Raw genomic sequence first — 22866 nt, forward strand, 5'->3', positions numbered from 1 at the left:
GCACTGAAGAAAGAGATATAAATGGGGTTAGAGAGTCTTTCTAATCACACCAGAGGATAGAACATCCCATCCGTTGTATGACATGAAGCAAATTGGTCTTTGCTTGTAAAAAAAAAACCTGCAAGACATCACTCCAGGCTGTTTCCCTGCAGTAGCCCGTGTCTTCAATGTAACAAATTGAATTAATGCCCTTAGAAGTTGTTTGCATTTATATATGACTGTTTTTCCCTTCTCCTATTTGTAACCACCTTGCAGGGGAGTTGAATGTGATGACCTGTCAGGGTTCCTTCCAACTCAGAGGATTCTTTGGGCACAGCAGGTGTCTTAAGAAGGATCTGTTGTAGGAACCAGAAGTGTGTTCTGCTCCAAAAATCTCACTGAAACCAGAGCTGACTTGGTTAAGCTGCGATCACCTTCCTGTGAACGTGGCAAATGGAAACCTCATCTGCAGCGTGGGACCATACAGGAGAGGGGTGAGGAGGCATCCTGCTGCACAGAACACGCAGTGGTGGCGCACAGCAGAGCCCAGGGGCTGGGAGGGAGGAGCAAGGCAGAAGATTGGCACGTGATCCTGACCCTGGGCAGGGATGTGCCAATGCATGTGCAGAGGTGCACTCAATAAATGAGACGATGATGTATGGCACAGTACATCACGTTCCTGAAGGCAAGGCACATATACTCACCAGATAATGTGGAGCGTGTGAAGTATTGAATATATCAAAGAAAGATTAATCTTTGTCTGCAGTAACCGTGCACGTTTTCTGTCTAGTGCTGTGTAATTTAAAATGTGGGGAGTATGTGTGTTTGCTTCTGTTTTAGGACAAAGGAGAAACTTATTTGTGTATCACATCTGTTAGTTTAGTATGAAAAGGGGTTTCTCCATTATTTTGCAAAAGAAAACACTCTCTTAGCATCCAAGGCCCTTTAAATAAATGAGGACTTGTCCCTTGTGTCAAATGCTGCATAAACTCAGTGAGTACAACGTGTCGTCCTCCAGCAAGACTTGCAGACAAGTGAGCTTTATTCTTTCAGGTCTAACTAGCAGAAGAAGTGGCTGCAGATGCATGCTGTGCCTTTAATGCACTCCTCAACCCAGCACCCAAAAAACTGAAGTGTGGAAACTGACAGAATAACTGTTGTGTGGCCATTTACTAACTATCTGCTAAAACATGGAGGTCATTCTATGAAGGTACGTGTGACTGAAAGGTTAGTTAAAACCTTCAGTGTGTGTGTTTGTGATTAAGGACTGGTGTTTGGTATAGTTAAAATTGCAAGGACTCTTTTTGCCTCAGCGATTTGTATCTGCCATATTAAGATGAACATTTAAAACCTTAATGTGATGTCTGAAATGATGATTAATTCACAGCATTCATCTTGGTTTGCTAATCATTCTGGTTTTAGCTGATATTTCTATTTGTAATCTCCACAGTTAAATTGCCATAAAATATCATAGTTACAAATACATTAATGAGCAGCTGAAGGGATATGGCACATAGTAATTTAGCAATTAACGCGCACATAAAGAGGCAAATTCAAGAGAAAGATACCAGTGCAGGTATGTTGTTGGGAAAAACAAAGCAGGATTTAAAAAATCCAAAAAAAAAGCTGCAAACTGGGCAGTAAGCACATGAGCATTGCAACCGTGTCGCCAATCGACAGTCTGAAGATAAAGAATCATTGAAGTTGGATAAGACCACCAAGAGCAACCATCCACCCACCCCACCGTGCCCACAAACCACGTCCCTCAGTGCCACATCCCCGTGGTTCCTGGGCACCTCCAGAGACCCCACCACCTTCTTGGGCTGCTGTGCCACTGCAGCACCACTCTTCCATTTCAATATCTCTGAACAAAGGGCACAGAAATGTCACAAAACAATCTGGTGCTCAGCACCAGTGGTACCAGCTGAAAAAGATCCTCAGTCCATGCCTGATTAAGCTCTGTTTTGCTGTCTGCCATAGTGTAGACAACTTGAAAATGTCCACCTCTTAATAACACTTGGACTCATCACATCCACTGCGGAGGCACCGGGGAGCTCCAGGATAACATCATTGCATCACAATAGGAAGGATAAGGAAGATGTACATCTGCAGGCAATATAGAATAAAAGGATTTTCTTCCAAACAGCAACCGGAATCTTAAAAGGAGGTGGGGGAGATGCTGAAATAATCACAATAATTGCGCAGATTTTTCCATACACTCAACATGTAGTGAAAGTTTGTGGTAGAGTTGGTTTATTTGTTTAAACCTGGCTAATTTATCTCCTGCAAATGATGGCCACGATGAACTGCATTAATATGATTATCCTTTTCAGATCACTGTAATGCACAAAGGAGAAATTCAGAGTTATGTTTTCCTTTTGTTGACTGTTAATTGCCCATGCAGCTCTACTTGGGTGTACAGGGAGAGATCCATTTCTTTCATGGCATACAGAGACATAAATTACATGAAATTAAGGATTTCTTTTCCCTCTCCGTGCAAGCAATGCTTTGTTTGGTGTTTATTCTTCACAGAAAATATTTAGTCATTAATCTTACCCAATACAGTTGGGAATTTTGAAATAAGGGAATTAAGAGTTCAACCATGCTTTCTTTGAAGGTTTTTTTTTTTACAAGGTACAGTGAGTCCCATGCCAAAATCGTGTATAGCAATGAAGAGACGAGCTGAAAGTGTTAGAGATAGAGTAGGATTGACTTTCTGATTCCTTTGTCTTGGGAAATTGCAACTTATAAAAGGGTGGGAAGAGTTTGGAGAATGACAACGTAACATGAGGTAGAGCCTGTATCTTAATGGATTGCAGTGCTTAATGGCATTCTGACTTGCAAACATACTCATTTCCTTTCTCAACACTCTTCATGAAAATGCACGTGTCAATATGGGTCACCTCTGTCACCCTGCTTTCATTCAAACGTCCATTCTAAATAATAATGAACATTTTAGAGCTAGCAGAGATTTTTTAATTAGCTCAGTCCCTCAGGCACAACTGCACTGCATATCTTAAGTTCCACGATTCTCTTATTTTATGTTCTAGCATTACCTTGACTGTACATATGCTGCCATTTATAAGGGGTTTAAAATTTGGCCAATTTACTTTCTACCCATGGATTTTATTATTGAATAGTAAGTGCATTTTAATTTAATCCCCTACAATGAGAATAACTGTTCTTTTTTTTTATTATTTGTTAATTTTCTGCAGGCATATTACCTATGATAGGACCTGGCTTAGGCGGTTTCTGTGCCACTAACTTGTGTATGATTAAGTTCTAGATATCTCTAAAGTAAGTAACCATTGTGTTTCACCATCTTTTGCTTCAGCAGCTTTCTTTCTACCTGAGTGAGAGGCAGCCAGTTTTGGGTAGCAGGATTTTTACCTGCCCTCGCCAACCAAAGAGTGAGTGATGCTTCTGCCTCTAGCTCTCCCTTGGTGACTGTATACACGTACCTTCAGCCTCTCCCCGTCAAACAGATTGCAACAAGTGTCAGGACTACAGGGATTCAGTACAATTCATGGTCATCAAAACGCCTTGCAGGGAGTGCACAGCAAGGAGTACACTGGATTGAATGGTAGAGCAATGACATTTTATATCACTTTATGTATATATATATACACATACGTATACATATATATAATGTATATGTATTTAACATAGTCTGTTTTCTGCTAGAACACATACCAGTCACTTATGGGCAGCTTTTCCATTTGTTTGTAATGTTCTTTCCATTGATGCTGTGTCCCAGTAATCAATAAAACTTGATTAAGGATAACAGTGAAAAACGGCAGCCTGCAACCTCATTAAATGTAAAAATCCAGTGCAGAGTGTGGTGAGTAGAGTCAAAGAATCACAACTCAAAGAATAAATGTGTGGCTTGAGATCAGAAGAAACTCAAATTGATATTGCCAGGACGTTTTCTCATGACGAGAGGGAAGCTACCACTGCCATCATTGGATGTAGATTTACAGCTGGAGAGGAGAAGAAATCCTATGTGAATAAACATCTTGTTAAAGATTTGCTCTTGTTTTAGATGAAACCAGAAAGGTTGCTTTAGAATGACCGAGAAAAAACAATTAAGGAAAAAGATATATTTTTTGGAGGCTTAAAGAATGCTTGGCTAACATTCAGTGAGGCATTTTACTTTTGTCTTAAGCTGTTCTAAAAGTTGTAGCTGTGATTTAGAACAGTTGACGTTTTGGAGTGATATGTCATCATTCCAAATTTTTAAGAATTATTTTTTTTCCCTTTCTCTCAATGTTTCTCAAGGGGCGGCGTGTTGGAATGCAAACAAGAATGTGAAGTGTTTTGTATGAATATGGATTCTTCCATTCCAATAAGAGCTGGCTGTCAGCAGTTCTGTTTGAAGGTCTGTGTGGAAATAAACTTATGTCTTTATTTTGGGGCTGGTGAGACTTCCACTCTTTGAGGATGAGAATAGAATTGGAAAGCTGATGGCTGCAACTGGAAATTCTTAAAACTTGCTTTAGTGACTTAAACATTGTGGAGTATTGATTTAATGCATTCATGGACTGTTTTGATTTGCCTGCTGTTTTCTAAGTTGTTAAGAGTATTTGTAGCCCTTTCTCCATCTTTTTGTAGCACCACAAAGATGTGCTACTCACTTTTTCAATGGGCCTGTCATATTTCAGCACTGGGAGCTGCTACTTGAAACAGTAGAGCCACACTGGAGATCTGGGAGACAGGAAAATTTTCCTTGGCTTGTTTTGTGTTTGTGGGAGGATGGGTACCTGGTGAGAAAAGAGATGGCGTGCTCTGATCTGTGTCTCATCTTCCTTTAAATACTTCAGGCAGTTGGTGAAATGGGGGGCAGAACTTCATCTGTGGAGGGTCCTTCCCACATAGGGGCTGTTACAGGTTTAGAGGTTTGAGTGCAAGACTTCAGGATGGTCTGTAGCTGGGGAAGGCTGCTGCTCTGCTCTTTGCTAGGAGAGTTAGGCAATCCTACCTTGATGTAGGAGTTTCCTTGTTCATGTTCTAATCACCTCTCTTTGGCCTCTGCAGCTGGAGCACGTTGGAACTCAACCACTGCACAAGGATTAGAGGCTCATACGTTCTAAGGCATTAGTAAAAATATATTCCAGGTGGATTCTGTCTCTTAAATGCATCAGTGTTATTAAGGTAATGTTCTAATTACCACATTTCAGAGAGCAAAATGAGATGTTAAAGTAGAAGTGCCTGACAGTGGATAACTTGCACGCTGCTCACTGTGTCATTGTTTGTAATTTGTCCAGTTAATCAAGGTTGTGTTTGAAATTGTTTCTCTTCTTCTTTTCCCCCAAATGGAAAGTTAAATGCAATCCGCTTTCTAGAAGCTGTTTTTAATTTTGACCATCCAGTAACATGCTCCAGTAATGAAACTTATACCTCCATTTAAAGGTCCTCTGTGTAATTTATAGGCCTGATTTTCTTTCCTCATAAATTCCCACCCTGCTTTCTAGGGAGGCAAAGTGTACATTAGCCACTCTCCCAGGAGACTTCCATACTGTGCGTATAACAACTGTGAGATAATAACTCAGCCAAGGAGGGCTGAGTGTGCTCAGATTCCAGCATCATGCAGAATTGGGTCCTCAGCTTGACCCCAATATGAGCCAACAAGGGGCTGTTTTTCTTCCAGGCAGCAGAATTTTTTGGCATGCAATCTCTTCCAAAGCATTGACTCATGGGAGGAGGAAGGAGCAGCTTTTCCTTTTACTCAGCTTGCAAGCCTCTGACGTGAGTGGTTCTTAGAAGTGTTATGAGAATGCTGTAGCTCAACCATATTTCTCATTTTAAAATGTATTTCAAATGGCTATGTTGGCATTCTTTGCAGGATGCAAGCACTAAGATACAACTGCTAACATGCACAGCTTGGTCAAGCTAAGCCAGTCTTGTAATTTCTCTTCGGCCCTGTGGTTGGGGACCTTTTAGATTAAATTCATTAGTTCATGGTAGTTTTGAGATGTAACATAAGCCTCCAAAGGGATCTTAAGCTTCTCTTTTTTATTAAAATGAAATCTTCCCTTGGCATTTCTCTAGGCACTTCTCCAGTCACAAATAAAAGGGACACTGCTGAAGAATATTCTGCTGCACATTTAAATGCCAGCAATCCAATTAAAGAAATGTTTAACCTTTTGTAAATAAAGCTATGGCTTGCATTGCCTTTCAGCTCAATGAAAAAAAAAAAAAAAAAAGCTAATTTATTATTAAGCTTCTTACCTAAGACTGATGCATGTATTCACAGTATGGTTTACAGCATTATAAGCCCAGAATACCATTGAAATTATTCTGTCCAGAAGGTCAACTGACTGCTGATTTGGAGGCTGTGTTTGTAGATAGCTCTGCTAAAAGGAATATTCTTCATAAAAGCAACCTCTGACCTCACAGCCTGTAATCACAGAAGTTCTGATCCAGATTATAGAATCGTAGACTTGTTTGAGTTGGAAGGGACCCATGAAGCCATCTGGTCCCATTCTTTGCACTGCACAGGAGCACCCACAGCTCCATCATGTGCTAGAGCCCCTCCATCCTGACCTTGGGTGTCTGCATGCCTGGAGCAGCCAGATGTTAGACACTTCACAGTATTTTTTTATATATATTTCCTTGCTTGAATAAGTTTGTTGTTTCTTTTTTTTTGTTAAAATGAGGATCGTTTTCCAGTTGCAAAGAGTTCAGGCAGATTTACATGGCAATGTGTTCAAGCTCTGATGTGCTTTGTTCTGAGCGTTGGTCAAAAATTGTTTTCCAAGCTAAACAATTAGTTCTAAATCTGAACGTCAATTTTGTATTGCCTCTAGAAAATCTAAAATGCTGTGCTGTAATTTATCTTTATTGCTTCTTCTGCTTCTGCTCTGAAACAGGGTCTGCTGGGATGTTCTGTCCAAGGAGGTTGGTCAGAGGTATTGGAGTGAGCTGTGCTCAGCTGGGCCTGGCAGCAAAACTGGGAGAGGCTCACAATGAGGGTGAAAGGGAGGAGGAAAACCAGACGTTCTGCTTTTGTCATTGTCATGCTTTAAACAGCAAAATCTGTGCTGGTAGGAAAGCCCATGCCTAAATCTCTTGGATGGTAAATATGGACTAAGAGAAGGCTCCTAAGTAGAGACTTAAACTGACTGGTATGCTCTAGGAGTGTAAACCTACTTAAATTCTGAAATAAAAACAGCATCAAAACTAAATGCAACTGAAGAACAATGCAGTGCAAATTTCAGGTCTACTTCCAGTCGTGAGAAGAGCTGATGTACCTAAAAGCTTGTCTAAGTTTTCTAGCTGCGCTGCTTTCTTTCAGGTAGGATATCTGTATTAGCAGAGTTCCTTGTTCTTGGGGCCGTGGATAATATCAGCATCAAAAGATGTTACCTGGCTGCAAAGAATCAGGCTGGGTTCTTGTGCAATTTTACTTCTTTTGCAAGTCGTGTGCGAGTGAGAATGCTCTGCCTTTGCACAATCATTCAGGTTAGTTTTTTCTTGACCAAACCAGCACCTCCATTCTTCTGTGCCCAATTTCCAAGAAAAAAACAAACACTGCAGAGGTTTTGGGAAGACTATCCAGTTGTTGGTTCCTTTTCTAAAGGAAAATCTCATTACAGGATGTGAGTTCCAGAAGACCCAAGGGCTACTTTGAGGGCAGCAAGTTATTGCCAATGAGCTGCAATGCCAATTCTGTGCACAGACATGCTGTGTTATTGCTGATGTGGAGATTCCCTAATCCAATCTCACACATGGTGACACCTGCACCAGCCTTCTATAGGATGGGTTCCTCAATGTCTTTAATTGATGGGAACAGAGAGGTCCACTGTCCGAATGTTTGCTATGAGTGCAGTTTTCCAGCTGGCTTATTTTCTGTTTGTGTTGCTCCTTGCATGAAGCTTGGCATGGTTTTGGAGATGTTTTGGTATTTTATTGGTGTCGCTTGCAAGGCAGATACATTTTCTTTCCCTTGTAAGCTATGGAAAAACCTAAAGCTTCTTAAAAAATAATAATAATAAAAAAATATAAAGCAATTCAGCTTTTTGAAAACGCATAATTGAAGAGCTCTGAAATAATTGGCTTATTATAGTGCACCCATAAAAATGAATTTGCATCTCATTTATGAACTATTAGATTCCCTATTACATGAGTCTGATTGTTCTTAATGTGACTTGCATGTAATTTAGCATTCTTTACTCAAACCCTTTGTAGCTAAACACTGGGGGAGGGAAGTTAATTTCAAAATCATGGTGCTAGATCTTAGATTATGGAGAATTCACAAATGGTTGGAGCTTTCACAAACTGGATCCTGGATGTTGAGCTCTCAGCTTATTCTTTGCCTCTGTATTACCATCCAAGCTGCTGGCTTGCTGCAGAAGCCTGAGAGTGTCAAACTGATTCTTTTCTTTGGGGGAATCCCAGGTATGAACACAGACTGGCAGAAGAACTCCCTGAAGCAGCCCTGTGGTGAAGGATGTGGAGTTCTGATGGAGGAAAAGCTGACGTGAGCAGCAGTGTGTGCTTGCTGTTCTACAATTCCTTGCTTTGCCATCAGTTTGAAGGCTTGGTCACATTGCAAGAAAAAGTGCTATTATGGAAGATAAACTTTAGCTGTGAGTACTTGGGTAGCTTGCCAAGTGCCATGGATGTGATTTTGCAGACTGCTCACTGTGGTAGTCATCCGGTCTTGTTCTAGTCTTGTCTGAAGTCTCCTCTCCTGCATTTCAGAACAGACGTTGGCATTATAAAGGATCTGTGCAGTAGAATCCCTTATGAAAGGGATCTGAAGGGAAGCAGGGGCCCAAGAAAGCTGGTTATTGTCCAAGGATCACTTTCTCTAAGCTCAGGAGCAAGGCATCCTGAGGAGGTGACAGAGGTGCTGCAGGTGTTTGTAGCAAAGTTGCCCTGGTGGTCAAATTAACTGGGGGTTTGTGAGGATTGGTGAGCAAATCCATTCCAGCTGGTGGGCTGGGGGATCTGTGGGTATGGAAATGTTGGAAACATCCATCCATAATGCTTCCAAATGCTATTTTGTTGTATCAGAAACTGTGTTTATGCAGTCAGGAATTGTCACTTCCCGTGGCAGCCTTTCCCATGTGCAAGCATTAGTTTAAATAATTGCAGAGTCCAGGCCTGACATATCTGTTCAATTCCATTTTGACTTGAAGGAGGAGCAAAGATGACAAGGAAGAAAATGCGGCAGAACAGTGGGTTATGGATTGGAACAAAGTGGAACAAAGGATTCTGAGTGCACAAATAACTCCACGTGGCTTAAAGAGAGGTGACAGGCACATCCCCTGCACCAGAAGTTCTGCAGAATTATTAAGCTGGGATTTCAGAATACCTTATTCACTGTAATGAGCAAATGGTGAAAGAAATGATGTACTGAAGTGGTCTTCAACAGACAGAAGAAACATTGTGGTCTTCATAAGAGGTAAGAAATTAGTGTTAATCCCTGGTTGGACATGGCCAATTAAGAAAATGTTTAGCAGTAGCAACTGTAGCAAGTCCTGGGGCCATAGAAACATAGAATGGCTCAGACTGGAAGGGACCAAGGTTTGAATTTCAGCAGTTTCAAAAGTCAGGTACTTCTCTATGCATTTTTTACAAGAAGCATATAGAGAATTGAGTTTTTAGCTGATCTTTGTTCAACTCATGACAGGTGTGGTAGTGCTTCTGTTTGTTACGGGGTAGCAGGTAGTTCTTCCATGTGAGGGGGAGGAATTCTGGATTGAAAAATTATGGAAGGACCTTATGCTCTTTCAGGCAAAGCAGAGATCCATTAACTTCAGAAGATAACCAGATGCATCAGAACAGCAGTGAAATCCTTTGTGTTTCCTTTGCCTTTCTTTTTGACTGTAAACACTCTCAGTTTAGCAACAAATCCAGCCAGAAGCACCAACACCAAACAGCCAGGGAAGCATAGCAGCCCCCTACTCCTCTTACATCAATTTACAGCAGAGATTACGTTTGGTTTCAGAAACGTGGAGATGCTACACCCATGAAAGCTACCATTTGATGTAGGGGAATTGTTCACTTTATACATGACAGCAGGTTAGAACAGTGTCAGCACTGATGCTGGGTGTTGCTGGGCTGCCACATGCTGTTAGGGGAACAATTACTCCAGCTCTGAGCCCAACCCTACTTTAGGGCTGGAGCTAATGAGACGTGTGTGCTGCAGAAATGGGCTCAGGAGCTCAGCTCAGGCAATCCCTGCTGCAGCTGTTGTGCTAATGCATTTCTTCCACTCCATCCGTTTCCCTGCCTGGCAGACTTTGTTATTGTTTTGCTTAGAGGTGGTTTTACACCTCAGAATCTGTGAAGGGTTGTAATAAAGATTCCGAGTGTAGGGGTTAAGCAGGATCGATCTGTTAGCTTTTCCAAAACGAGGGCTCTACCACACTGGCCTTTGAGGGATAAATGTCTTATTCAGACAAATCCACGATGCTTTTCAGAGAGAATCACTTTGCTGTTGTCAGGGAGCACGGCTGATACGTGGATTGCTGGCATGAGGCAGCCAGCAGTGGGCTTCTCTTTGCTTTCTTTGGGGAAGATGGAAACATGCGTTTCCAAAGCAGCTTGTTGTTTAGTAAATGTCTGCTTTTATTCCCCAAACAAAGTCATTTTCATTCTGTTCCTATCACCGAAGGTGAATTCTGAGCACAATTTGAAAGATTCTTTTCAGCTTTCACTAGTTGGCAATCAAAAGTACCCATCATCCTGGATCCACGTGAAGTCTCTGCTTTGAGCAAAAACTTGCTGCTGCGAGTAAGGAACAAGCTGCCACAGTGCATATTTTGCAAAGTACACACCACGATTACTGCTAAGCTAGATTAAAATTTGGGGAGAGACAGTGGAGAGAAACTCTTAAACCTGTTACCGTCTTCATTACTCACCGCTGCTTCTGTATTTCACTGCCACAGATAGCCATGCAGACATAATGCTCATTATCTGTGCAGGAGGTCGCCTTTGCATGCTGGAGGAGAACACTGGTATGCCTTGCTAATTTGATTTTAATATCTGTGCCACGCTATTGTTTGGCCTAGAAATTAGATTGCTTTTTACTAATATAATTGGCTAATTAAAGCATCTTCTTCTGTAGGAGATGGGAAAGATACCTACAGTCCTTCTGTGACTTGGGACATAATAAAGTAAACATGAGTCAGTTTGTTGTGCAAGAGCTCATTTGGAGCACAAAGACAGGAGTGTGCTGAATGCAATTTCCTTTGTAAGTTTCTGAGATAAAAAACACCACTGGAACCGAAGTGGGAAGGTCCAGTCCTCCAGCACTGAAATGGAGATGCAAATACTTGGAACAGAAGATTGACCCTGTAAGACTGCCTTGGTGATGCCTGACAGATCGTTGGATCATTAAGGTGAGAAAAAACCGCTAAGATCTTCTAGTCCAATTGCCCACCTACCACCAATATTGCTCACTAACCCATATCCCTCAGCACAGCATCTCCCCTTTCCTTTAACACCTCCAGGAATGGTGACCCTACCTGGGCAGCTGTGCCACTGCAGCAATGCTCTTCTGGAGAAGAACTGTTTTGTAACATAAAATGTGAACCTCTCCTGGAGCAACTTAAGGCCCATCACCTCTCATCCTATTGCTGCTACCTGGGTGCATAGGCTGACAGCCACCTCACCTCGAACTATTTTTAGGCAGCTGTAGAGCTCTCTCCCCTCTAAGGAGAGACACTGCAGTTAAGTGCTATCAATTCTATGTGTTTCTAGTACTCTATATGTATATAGTTATTGTAAGTTCCCTGTGTGGGGCTGGTTTTGACATGTAAAGCAACACAAATGAATCAAGTTGCACCAAGACACGCTCCTTCTTCCAAAGAGGAAAGCACAGCTGGTTTCATATGGTGACATATAACCCTAACTATTCCTTGCCTTCATGTTAGCACTTACCACTCTGAGTACCCAAAAGGGAAATTGCTATGGGAAGAGCGACTGCCTTTCTTTCACCGTCTGCTTAGAGGTAATGTGAGCTAAACATGTGAGGAAGGGACAAATGTTACCTCTGCCAAAACAGTGAAGATGGAGGACAGCGGGAAGTAACTTCCAATAAGCAGATTGCTCTCCTACCTCAGATGCCAATTGTGAGAGCCACAGCCTCCTTCCCCTAAGATGCTCATTGGATTCTGTGTTAATACACCACCCTCCAGACAGGGCTCGAGGAAAATCACGATCTATCTTTGAGTCTGGAAAGAGTTTTAGAGACTTATGCTAATCATATTTAATTTCTATGTGCAAATGATTTTAACTAAATGTAGGCTTCCCTTAGTATCTTCAATTAAAAGCTCTGGATATACTCCAAAGTTGCAAATTCCTTCACTAAGCCAGTAGGGAATGATAATGAATTATTGCTAATATAGCCATAAAGCTTTTATTTGCATAAGTAATAGGAAGCTAATGTGTGGATAAAATTAAACTTTAAAATGAAATATTATTAAAACAAAACTGTTAATGAATTTGGACACATTACTGAGCAGGTATATTTGGCAGCTGGCTAGAACAGATAACTCTAATAGAAGTCTAGTTGAATCAAAATCAATATTGAACACTACATAACATGCTGAAGATAGTCTAGCAAGTTATACGTGCTCATCTTCTCAATTTGGAGGTGCTTCATCATTGTTAGCTTTCACAATCATGACTAAAACAAAAGAAGGTGTGATTATGGAAGAAGGAGAAATGAATCCCCAAATTGAAGTCTTTTGTTCTCTCTTTATTGGTACAATTAGATTGTCTTGAGAGAATGCGTTCTGAATTCTCACAAGAAAAACTGAAGATTGAAAACTTGACTTGCATAAACAGCTTTATTCCTGATTATATCCAGGTGCTCCAGTGTGGAAAGGTTCATTATACCTACAGTGTTAGGCTTTTGTGCTGCCTTTTGTCTATAAAACAACGTACACAAAACTGCATAAAGCTCCCTGAGATGTCTGACCTCCATATCCCAAGCCTTCTCCCATCTGGGCCAGACACAGACCGTGCTGTGAATGCCAACTTTTTCTGCCAGACCCATTGAGACAACTTGGGGTCACGGAATGTTTTGAGTAGAAGAGAAAGAAGCATTTCTGGAGCCGGAGATTTCATTAATGTGACAAATGAATTCATTTTCTCCATTCCACAGGTGGGTTCAGCACTTTATCATTGTGCAGAAGCCAAAACTCTGACACTTGAAAAGATGAAAGTTGTCAACTCTCAGCTGGTGTTTCATCCAAGGGGAAAGGCCTGTGTTGATTTGAACCATCTAAGAATATGTCCATACCTGCCTTCTTTTAGAGCAGGCATTTCAGAAATAACCCAGGGAAGTTGCATTTCTGCAAGGCCTGTGTGCCTGACCTACATACACAGCTTTAAAAATTCCAGTCCTTAGGAACTATAATGAAACTCCGCGTTGCTCTGTGTTGCAGAAAAGCCCACTATGTTTCCCTTTTTCTCAGTATTTTACATAAAAATGCTTTGGCAGGGGGAAAAAACAGAGGAAATATTTCTACTTGAAATATTTCTTTGGCAGAATGAAATTAATTGTTTGTTTTTTTTTTTAATACTGAGGACAGAGGCTGTCCTGTGAGGCTGGACCTGGGTAGCATGGTAATCAGTAGAAGCACAGTGGGATAGTGGCCTGTTTTGTATCCAAAAGAGGAGATTGGTGTTGGGGATATCAAGGATCCCCTGCTGTTTTTGCAGGTGTATTTTCTGGTTTTGCACAAACAGCTGCTGGCACAGGCACTGCCTCTTGCTCTGGTCCTGGCTTTGATGCCCAGTCCTGTGCTGGTAAGATGCACAGAAACACTTCACTCCTTGAATTCCCAAGGAAGTTGTACTGGGTCTCCTATGAGCCTTGTCTGTTTTAGGTTCTTGATACAGTCAGGTCCTGAAGTTTGTACATTCTGAATTGCTAGACTGTTGCTCTTGGTGCACGTGCATCTAAACTAATAACTCAGTTCACTGGAGACTGTTTGAATAAATAGGGAGCAGTGGGAATAAGCCCAAAGCTTGTGGGACTGGCAGCATTAGTAATACTTCTGCTGAAACACACCTGTTGTTGCTTTCCCCAGAGGAAGATTTGGTGTTCAGAAGCCCTCTGACACACGAAAAAGACCATGATTTTAGATCTCCAAACCAGCACCACCTGAGTGGGTTTGAACAGTGCTGCTGATAAACAGATAAGCACAAACTGTGCATTTCTGCTGATAACTTGGTTGTCAAATTTCTGCTGATAACTTGGTTGTCAAATCTCAGGCTCATGCAATTGGAACTGCTGACTTATTAAACCTCACAAGCTGGGCTTCATAATGGAAACAGAAACTCAATGAACCTTAATTACAGCTGCAGCACTGACCATGGCATAGCTCTTCACACACAGGAGTTCAGCGTGAGGGGGTGAGTGTGGTAGAAACCACTTGTCAGGAATGGTGTTAGCTGTGAATGTGGGTTTTCTCCATTCTGCTCACCAGGCTCAGTGGAGCAGTGTTAGCACCAGGAGAGCAATACAGAAGCTATTAACCTTTTCTTTGTGCCACGTTTTCAAGACTCAGTTCAACATCAGGTGGAAGCTGTCTGCTGTGATGCTTTAATAGCAAACCTGGGGAGTTTTGATGATGCATTATTAAAAAATTATATCAGAAATGACTGTTCAGATGTGTGTTTACTCAGTTCTGCTTTCGTTCACTACTGCTCCTCAGTTTTAGAACTGTTTGAATAGCAAAATGCATGTCATCGTTTTCAAATGCTTAGAAGACAAAGCCAATGTTTCATCAATTTATCTATGTCCCAAATGGCCCTTCTATCCAAGACTGTGCTTGAAACTCTGAATTACAGGCATAAAAGATGAATAGAATTGTAATGATTTGCTTTAAAAGAGCACTAAGATTTGGGGAGTATGATGAAAGCCTGCAATAGCCTAAGCATTTTTCTTCTGTGTTGTTTTTCAAAGGAACACACTGGTAAAATCAAAAGAGATGGCAGGGATATGTTTTACATTACTATACAAAAGCAAACAGATGGTTTACTTTTCCTGCTTTTTAAAATATGTAGCTACTGCATTCTCATTATATCTCTTGGAATGGTTTCAGATATCAATTTAGCTTGCAAAACTGAGTTGATTGAATAATAGGTTTATCACAATTTCAAATCAATTAGAGACACTCCTCGCCAGAAGAAGAGATGGTTTACTTTAATATCAATAATAAAACTGTATAAGCCATGAATTACTTTAGACTATTTAGCATTATTGCATTTCTCTGTTACAGGGACAGTTCTGCTGATATCAGTTGGCAGGAGCTGCTAGAGGCAGGGCAGGCTCAATTATGACCAGATGTAAAGTAGCTGTCAGGGTCCTCCAGGGGCACTGCTTTCTCTCTTGGTGCCTATGCTAGCAATTCCCTCCTACCAGCCACTGCCAACCTTCCTCCTCTTCCTCCCTATCTCATAGACTTCATACAGTATTCCTCCAGAGGAAATAACATTATCCTGGAGAATCTAAATTTTAAAGAGAAGGGGATTGAGTGAGGCGATATATGTGGCCTTTAAAAACCCAGGTGGAATTGTGTGTTATCACTACTCTTCTTTGAACAGTGTTGATTTTTATCATTCAGTCTGTTCTGAGTTCAAAACATGATTCCTTCCTTAATCTGCAGTGCCTTTCCCATTGGGTTCCCAAAAAGAAAAACAATTGCTCAAGCTCATTTCTGTTTGATGAAGCAACACTGCTGTAGCTGTGATGGAAATCAGTTGCCCTCAGAATCGCTGCATGAGGAGTGGCCGTATCTTCCAGGACATGAATGTGCCTTGGGAGTGTGTTCTTTCCATGCAAGAAAAGACTTAATGCAGAACAGCAGGACTTGCAGTTCTTGCACTGCGTGACAGGACATGTTTTATGGATATCTGAAAACTTGTAATTCCTAGGCTGCCTGGCAGCTGGCTTGTGGAGGCTTGAGCCATAGCGTGCTGGCTTGTTATTAGCCATGGAGTGCTGGGGTAGATTTACATGTTGCTTGAGATAATTTGCAAATAGATAAATATTGTCTTTGCATCCTCCAATGGAATCTGAAATAGATCTGAGGTTTGTGAGCTGGGCCTGGCTTTGCATACAGGAAATGAGTGTGGAGATCAAAATTGGGATCGTGTACTGAGAGCAAACCCCAAGCTGCAAAGCCCCTTAGGGTTGGAGCAGTATAGGAGCACTATGGCTCTTGGGCTCAGTTGAATCCTGAACCAGTTTCAAATCTTTCTGCATTATGTCTGCAGTTCTGTTCTGCTGGTGGCTTCTCCGATTGCAGACTTTTAATTTAAATGAAGGGAAGAAGTATTTCTAAGCCCTTTAAAGAACCAGCTCTCTTCACCTCTCTAAGTAAGAATAACCCTGGAAAATGTTTCATGGCTCCAAGTATTACACAGGTCATGCACATGGGTGCCTGGAAGACTCATCAAAAGCCCTTAGGCTCCTCGGGCTGCATCGTTGGCCTTGGGCTAGAACTGGAAGCACTATTTTTATGGCAGAATTTAAGGTGTATCAGTAGCTTTGACTTTGAGCTTGAAAGATGCTGGATCACAGAAAGCTGCTTCTGGCTGGGGCAGAAGGTACTTTTTGGCTTGGCCTGTTCAGTCATGTTTCCACCCACAGAGCTGAAGTCAGTGGGGTCAGCCTGGCCCACAGCGCAGGTTTTTGGGTTGTTCTGTTTTTATTTTCTTCTGTTGGCATTGATCTCTGGAAGACAGAGAAAATATTTATTCAGCTTAGGCAGGGTGACAGATATCTCTCGTATGAAGAACTATTTGATGAGCTGTTAGTTTTGAGTGCCTTTCCTATTCATTGAACTAATTAGCTCTACAAATCTTACTGTCAACCAGTCATATAGCCACTTATTTATTTTCCCATGTGCAGAATTTTTACTTTGCTGCCTATACGCAGAGCTATAAAACCAAACGCACCAAAAATTGTCTCTTAGTTGGATATAAATGGAAGCAAAATACTCTTGGAATTATTATTACATGTGCCATTAATTTTTATTTGAACTGTCTTATAAAAATGCCAGACTGCTTTCATTGTTTTTCACTGTTGCACTCATGTAAATGTAGAAAGGTTGTTGATTTTTTTTTTCCTTCTTTTAATGCTTTTTTACTGTCTTCAGTGGGTTAATATGGAAATGACTCTCAGAACCAGGAGAGAATGGAGATTTTAATGCTTGACAGCGTACCTGGAATCTCCTGTTGACACTGTTTGCTGCATCCCTTTAGAGTTATGGCTTTGTTTTAACCTCCTCTTGTGCTTTTTTTCCCCTTTTGTAAGCTTAACATTATTGGTAGCCTTTTTAGCATCACAGTGAGTGGAGTTAAGTATTCCATGCAGTTAAAGCTCAGGAAGATATGGCTGCTAAGACTGGCCCGTGTTGTGGTTAGTCATCTTGCAATGGTGCACAGGGCATTATCTTGAAAGACACCCAGCCAATGTGTTTGTGGGAAGCAAAAATATCACGCATCGGCAGCTTTGACTTTGAGCTTGAAAGGTGTGATTCGTGGCACAAATGCCTCTTGTGATTTGATCTCTGTGGCATTTCTGATTCGGGACAGTATCATGGGGGCTCAGGAGGCTGAGAGGAATTTGTTGGTAAGCAGTGCTGCTCACAGAGAGAGCTGTGGAGTGGGGCCAACCACAAGGAGGTGTGTGATCACCCCGTGAAATAGGGGCAGATGTTTGATAGCTGTATGGCTGCCTACAAAAGTTTCCAGTAACGCCTGGAAGTTGTGCAACGTAATGGCCAACTGGAATGGTGCTGCTGGTTGGGAAGGGACTTTCCATTTTGTAGCCTGATGTATTCAAGTCATCAAAGCCAAGATTCTTCCTCTGCATGTGCAGCATTGTCTGTGAGCATGGATTACTTTTTGGACTTTTTGGCCAATTGCAAAATGGGTGGTCTGTGTTACAATGGGCCACATGGCACTCATTTTTCTTTTTTTCCTCATGTTAGGAGATTATTTCGTTGTTTTAATTTTAAATACACCTCATTTTGGAAGCAGAAGTAATGGACCTGCATAGGAACTACTACAAACACAAATTAAACTGTGCTTGAAAGCAAGCGTTTACATTTTTTTCCCACTGAAGAAAGCCCAATTCAAATGAAGCGTAGACAAACGGAGCGTGTGCAGCCCAAAGGCAATGAGTGGTGAAAGCATAGCTGTAAAATGGAAAACTGCTAAATAGAACTGCTCTAATTAGCTTCAGAGTGCTCTTATTTAACTATTAGAAATGCGTGTCCAATTTTGATACGTGAACTTCAAAAAGGATGTTGGCAAAGTGGAAAGGATTTGGAAAAGGTTTACAAGAAAGATTTGAAAATCATGCCATCTGAAGAGAGACTTAGACTCTTAATCTCTTTATCTTGTTTGAAAGGAAGAATAAAAGATTACTTGAAGAAGAGATCTGTGATAATAACAGCTCTTTAATCTAATGGTAGAAAGTACAAGAGCTCGTGTTTGGCAGCAGTAGCTAGACATGGTTAAGACAGAGTTTTGACAGTGGATGTAATTGAAAGCTTGAGTAACTTCAGCGTGCTGTGCATGTCTGCTGCTTGAGATCTGTGTGCAGCTGAATCCTCAGAACTGGAGATCTGAGGAAGTTGGGAGCACTCTGTTAGGCGTGCTGAGTAATCATAGTGGAGCCACGGGAAATACAACAGTCCCAGTTTTAGCAAAAAGCTTGGCATGCTTGGGAATGGATGCAGCCAGGTGGTGTGGCTGGCTCTGGTACTCACCAGAGTGCAGAATAGGGACAGGGACTCAGGAAGAACTTTTTAAACAGTGGAAATGGGAGAGCTTAAAGTTTCATGTTTCAGCAGTTGGCAAGTGCTGCTGTCATGGATAAATCCTCCTTTATCTCTGTGCCATTTTTACCACCATTTTGTGCTCTGACTCTTCTTAAAGATCCTTCCCATCAACCAGACCTTATCCTATGCCAGTTCTCTGCCCAGAGATCTTTCATTTGGGAAATTTTGCGAATTCTCCTTCCTGATTGCTGGTGGGACACACAGAAATAGGACTTGAGTTGTCACACCTGGGCTGTGACCACCTCAAGCTGTGGTTAGCACTGTGGTTTTAACTCGGGCCCACATCTGGCTTTTAGCACCAATTCTGAAAGGACGTAATTGTCAGCATTAATTAATTAATGTTGCTGCAGCCCCTCTTGGTCATCATCAGAGCACGGTATGTTAGTTGGGTTTTCTTTTCTTTAAGCATCTCATCAGTATTGTTGGTCCACCTGAAAGAAGCCTTATGGTACCAAACTCATCTCGGCTTTGGGAGGGAATAACAAACAGCTTGCTGAGGTAGATGGAATTTGTTTGGGCAATGCCAGCTTTGGGAGAGGTTATCAAAAAGCATTTAGACATGAGTGTAAGGAATAGAAATTAGCTTAACAGGGATGTTCTGCATTAGATGAAAGCATTCCTTTCAGTGTGAGGCGTTATGTTAAAAGCACACATCCCTACAGACCGTTCCTCGGAATGACAGATCTCAGCGGTATCATTTCTTAGATGTGTTTGGTCATGAATCATGTTTGTACTTCAGATAATAGGAAACGGAGTGTTCAGTTTTATGCTTATGAGGGGTCTTTGGATTTTAATTCAACTTGCAGCACGTGATGCGTTTTCTTTGGTCCCATCACATCGTTGCCAAAAATGCGTTTCAGTACGACTTTGAAACGCTTTGCTGGTAAGCAGTTCTGTCTTGGCAGTACTAGGAGTGCTTTTCCATCTCACCAATGGTGCATGAATACTGAAATCTCACTAGACAACTGGGAGAAGTTCTAGCTCGTAAAAACCCAAATGCATAACCAGTATTTAGAATTAGGAATATTAAGCAGTAGTGATCTTTGATGCAGAATTTAATTTTAATTTTCCTGACCTTTGATGCCATTTCTGTGCACGTTCTGTGGGCTTCTGCCAGGGGAGAACGTATTGCTTTCAGTGTACTCTCTAAAATGATTTTTTTTTTGGTCAGGGATCTGCTAACACAGCGACTGTGGGATGTAGATACACTCACCAGTTGAAACAACTTATTATGTTTATCAGAGAAACTTATACTAAAGAAAGCTAGGCCATTTTTTATGCTATTATTCATCATTTTACAGCTACAATAAAATTTGGGGAAGGGAAAAACGTTCTCAGTGAAACATCAGCACAAATCTCATGGAATGCTGTTGCCATGCTGGTTAGCTTGATAGGAGGAGGTGGGAAATGTCACTGGGAGGCCACACTGAATGCTGTGTTTAACAGGAGCAGGTAAAAGAAAAAAAAAAAAAAGAAAAAAAAGAAAAAAAAAAGCCTAGCAAAGTTTTAGCAATCTTGGCTTGAAGGGTAATTTTCTTGTCAACTCTATAATTAATGCACCATACATTACAGTAGCCCATTGTTATTCCAGAATGCCAGGATACATTTCAAGCTGAATAGCTGTTTAACAAAACACTTGGCAGATTTATTACCCTTAGGTGATTCTGTCAGTCAGCATTTTCGCACGTTTAACCTGAAGTAGGCAGAATCAATTTTGGTATCTATTTTATGAAATGCAGAGCTGCTTAAATTAAACCACACACACATATGCACAACCCCCTGGAAAATCAGAACTTGTATTGGATCTTCATCCTGTAGCAGCGAAACAAGAATTACCCTTGCAAGCTCCTTGTCTTCTTCCTCCACAGTCAAGGCAACGTCTGCCCCTTCCAGTATCTACAGAGATATTCTGTGGTTGTTTTCAGATAATGTCTTCAATGTTATGTTTGTGCTATTGTTGCTTTACAAAGCACTTACTTGGCAGCTTCAGAAACTAAGGTTCAGCAGTAAGCACATGCTCAATGGGCATCCTTAAACGAGGAGATGTCACGTTGAATTAGCAGTTACCAATTCTGCAACAATCCAAAATGGGATCCAATGTGAATTGGTTTAAGTGGCTTGCTATGGAGTATTAGAACTTCAAAGCTGGAAACAGAACAATTTCATTTTTCAATAGGAAGAGATCCGGGCTCAGATGTAGGAGCATTGTAGAGCCCAGGAATGAAGCTACAGAATAAAGATGGTAGGTGAGAAACAAAAAAAGTTTGCTGGAAGTTTGAGATCATCACATATTTTTGTGTGGCAGTGTTTCCACCATTTCAAAATAATCTATGAATATTCTTGGAACTTATTTAAACTTAAAATGAAAAAGGAGTACTCTCAATATATCCGATTTTTCCTCATTGCCACATTTCTGTCATATTTCTTCATTTACTGCTATATTTTCTAATTTTGTTTTTATTTTAGTTTTGAGGTTATGAGCTGCCAGAGCTTTGATTTTCTTTCCTTTTTGCTAGAGGCCAAAATGGGCAAAGAAAGGAATGGGTAAAGTCTGAATTCCAGCACCTGACCTGAACTGACCTTCCATTAATAGGTTGAAAGGGAGGGAAATAGAATTTCAAATAAATCAACAGATAATTCCTCCCATTGGCTTTCAAATAGCTTTGAAATGATTGTTTCTTTCACATAAAACTTGAAGAAAAAGAATGGCGACATCCATTGCATGGCAAAGCTTAGGGAGGAGGAAGAACGTTTGATGGGCTGTGGGATGGTGGTTGTGTGCACTGAGCTCATAGCCATCCTCTGGAGGCTGGCAGTAGTACCAGACCTCCCCAAAGGGAGAGGCTTCTGAAACGTGACTGATCTGGAGAGCTTTCAGTTTGAAATACACTTTTATCTTCCTTAGTTTGTACCATTTGTACATTCTCTCTTCAGCCCTTGAGCAGATCCTTTGACAAAGCAAACCCAAGTAAGGAAAACCTGTAAATGTTCCCATGTGATGCACAATAAAATACTGCACAAACCCTTCAGCGTGCAGTGAATGTGCAGTTGGGTGCAGTGTGCTTCATACTCATGGACAGGTTTTCAAATTCTTGGGCCTAAGTTGTCTTCCAAGGGTGACAGCTGTTGAGCTGTCCTCTGAAAAGTGCCATCTTCCGTACTGTATCCCCTAATATGTGCTACCTTTCATTTGCTGCTTACTCTACAAAATAATTGTCATCAGCCAATTTGACACCCTGCACTGTCCAAGAGCTTTTCTAGCCCTTCACATATGGCTTGGCATATTCTTGGCAAAACGTGTGGTCCTGAAGATTTCAACAGATGGAATTTCAAGCAAATGCTGAGGTACACTCCTCTGATGGTTAATTATCCTCGAAGTGTATGCATTATTTCCCATCCAGGTGTGCCCAGTTTCGGCTTTCAGGGGTTGGATCATGTTAGGCTTTCTTGTCCATAAAAGTCTCTTCCTACCCGGAGTGTTCTAGCCCTTAATTGAGTGACCTCTTAATGCTCTTTTTGATGAAATATTAGATTTCCTTTGGGACATGTTTCTCTTCAGTGCAGTGCCATTACCTTAGACAGGACTGCTGCAGGTCCTTGGCACTGGGAGAGTTTTGCCTGGTGTTCGGTGAGCTCTGCTGTCCCTCTCCTTGTTATCCCTTCCCAAAGGGTTGGTGGTGCTCGTGTGATAGGAAGCAGAAGAAAATGTGCTTCATCCGGTTCAGTTTCCACATGGGGGAAGAGTTAAGCCTTGATGCCAGGCTGAGGGAACAGCTGAAGTGCAGGTACGTGTTCCCTTCTGCCATCTCTTTTTTGGGAGCAGTAAATTTTGAGGGTGGGGAGGCTTCATGGCCCCACACAGACAGATTTGCCAGAACCCTAATAGAGCTGCTTGGCAGTTCCATTGTAAAACAGCAATATTGAACTTCTGAGCTTTGGTGCCATGCAATACTTGAGGTGCAATGTAGACCTACCTATAAATGCATCGTAAGGAGGTCTACCAGGCTTCACAGAATTCCTGTAGCCTTTTTCACTCTTCCTGGTGCGTCAGAAAGAAAGTGTCAGCAAT

The sequence above is a fragment of the Centrocercus urophasianus genome, unplaced genomic scaffold (genome assembly GCF_019232065.1).
Source record: "Centrocercus urophasianus isolate 14NV4802_14NV808 unplaced genomic scaffold, USGS_Curo_1.0 seq_33, whole genome shotgun sequence".
Lineage (NCBI taxonomy): Eukaryota > Metazoa > Chordata > Aves > Galliformes > Phasianidae > Centrocercus > Centrocercus urophasianus.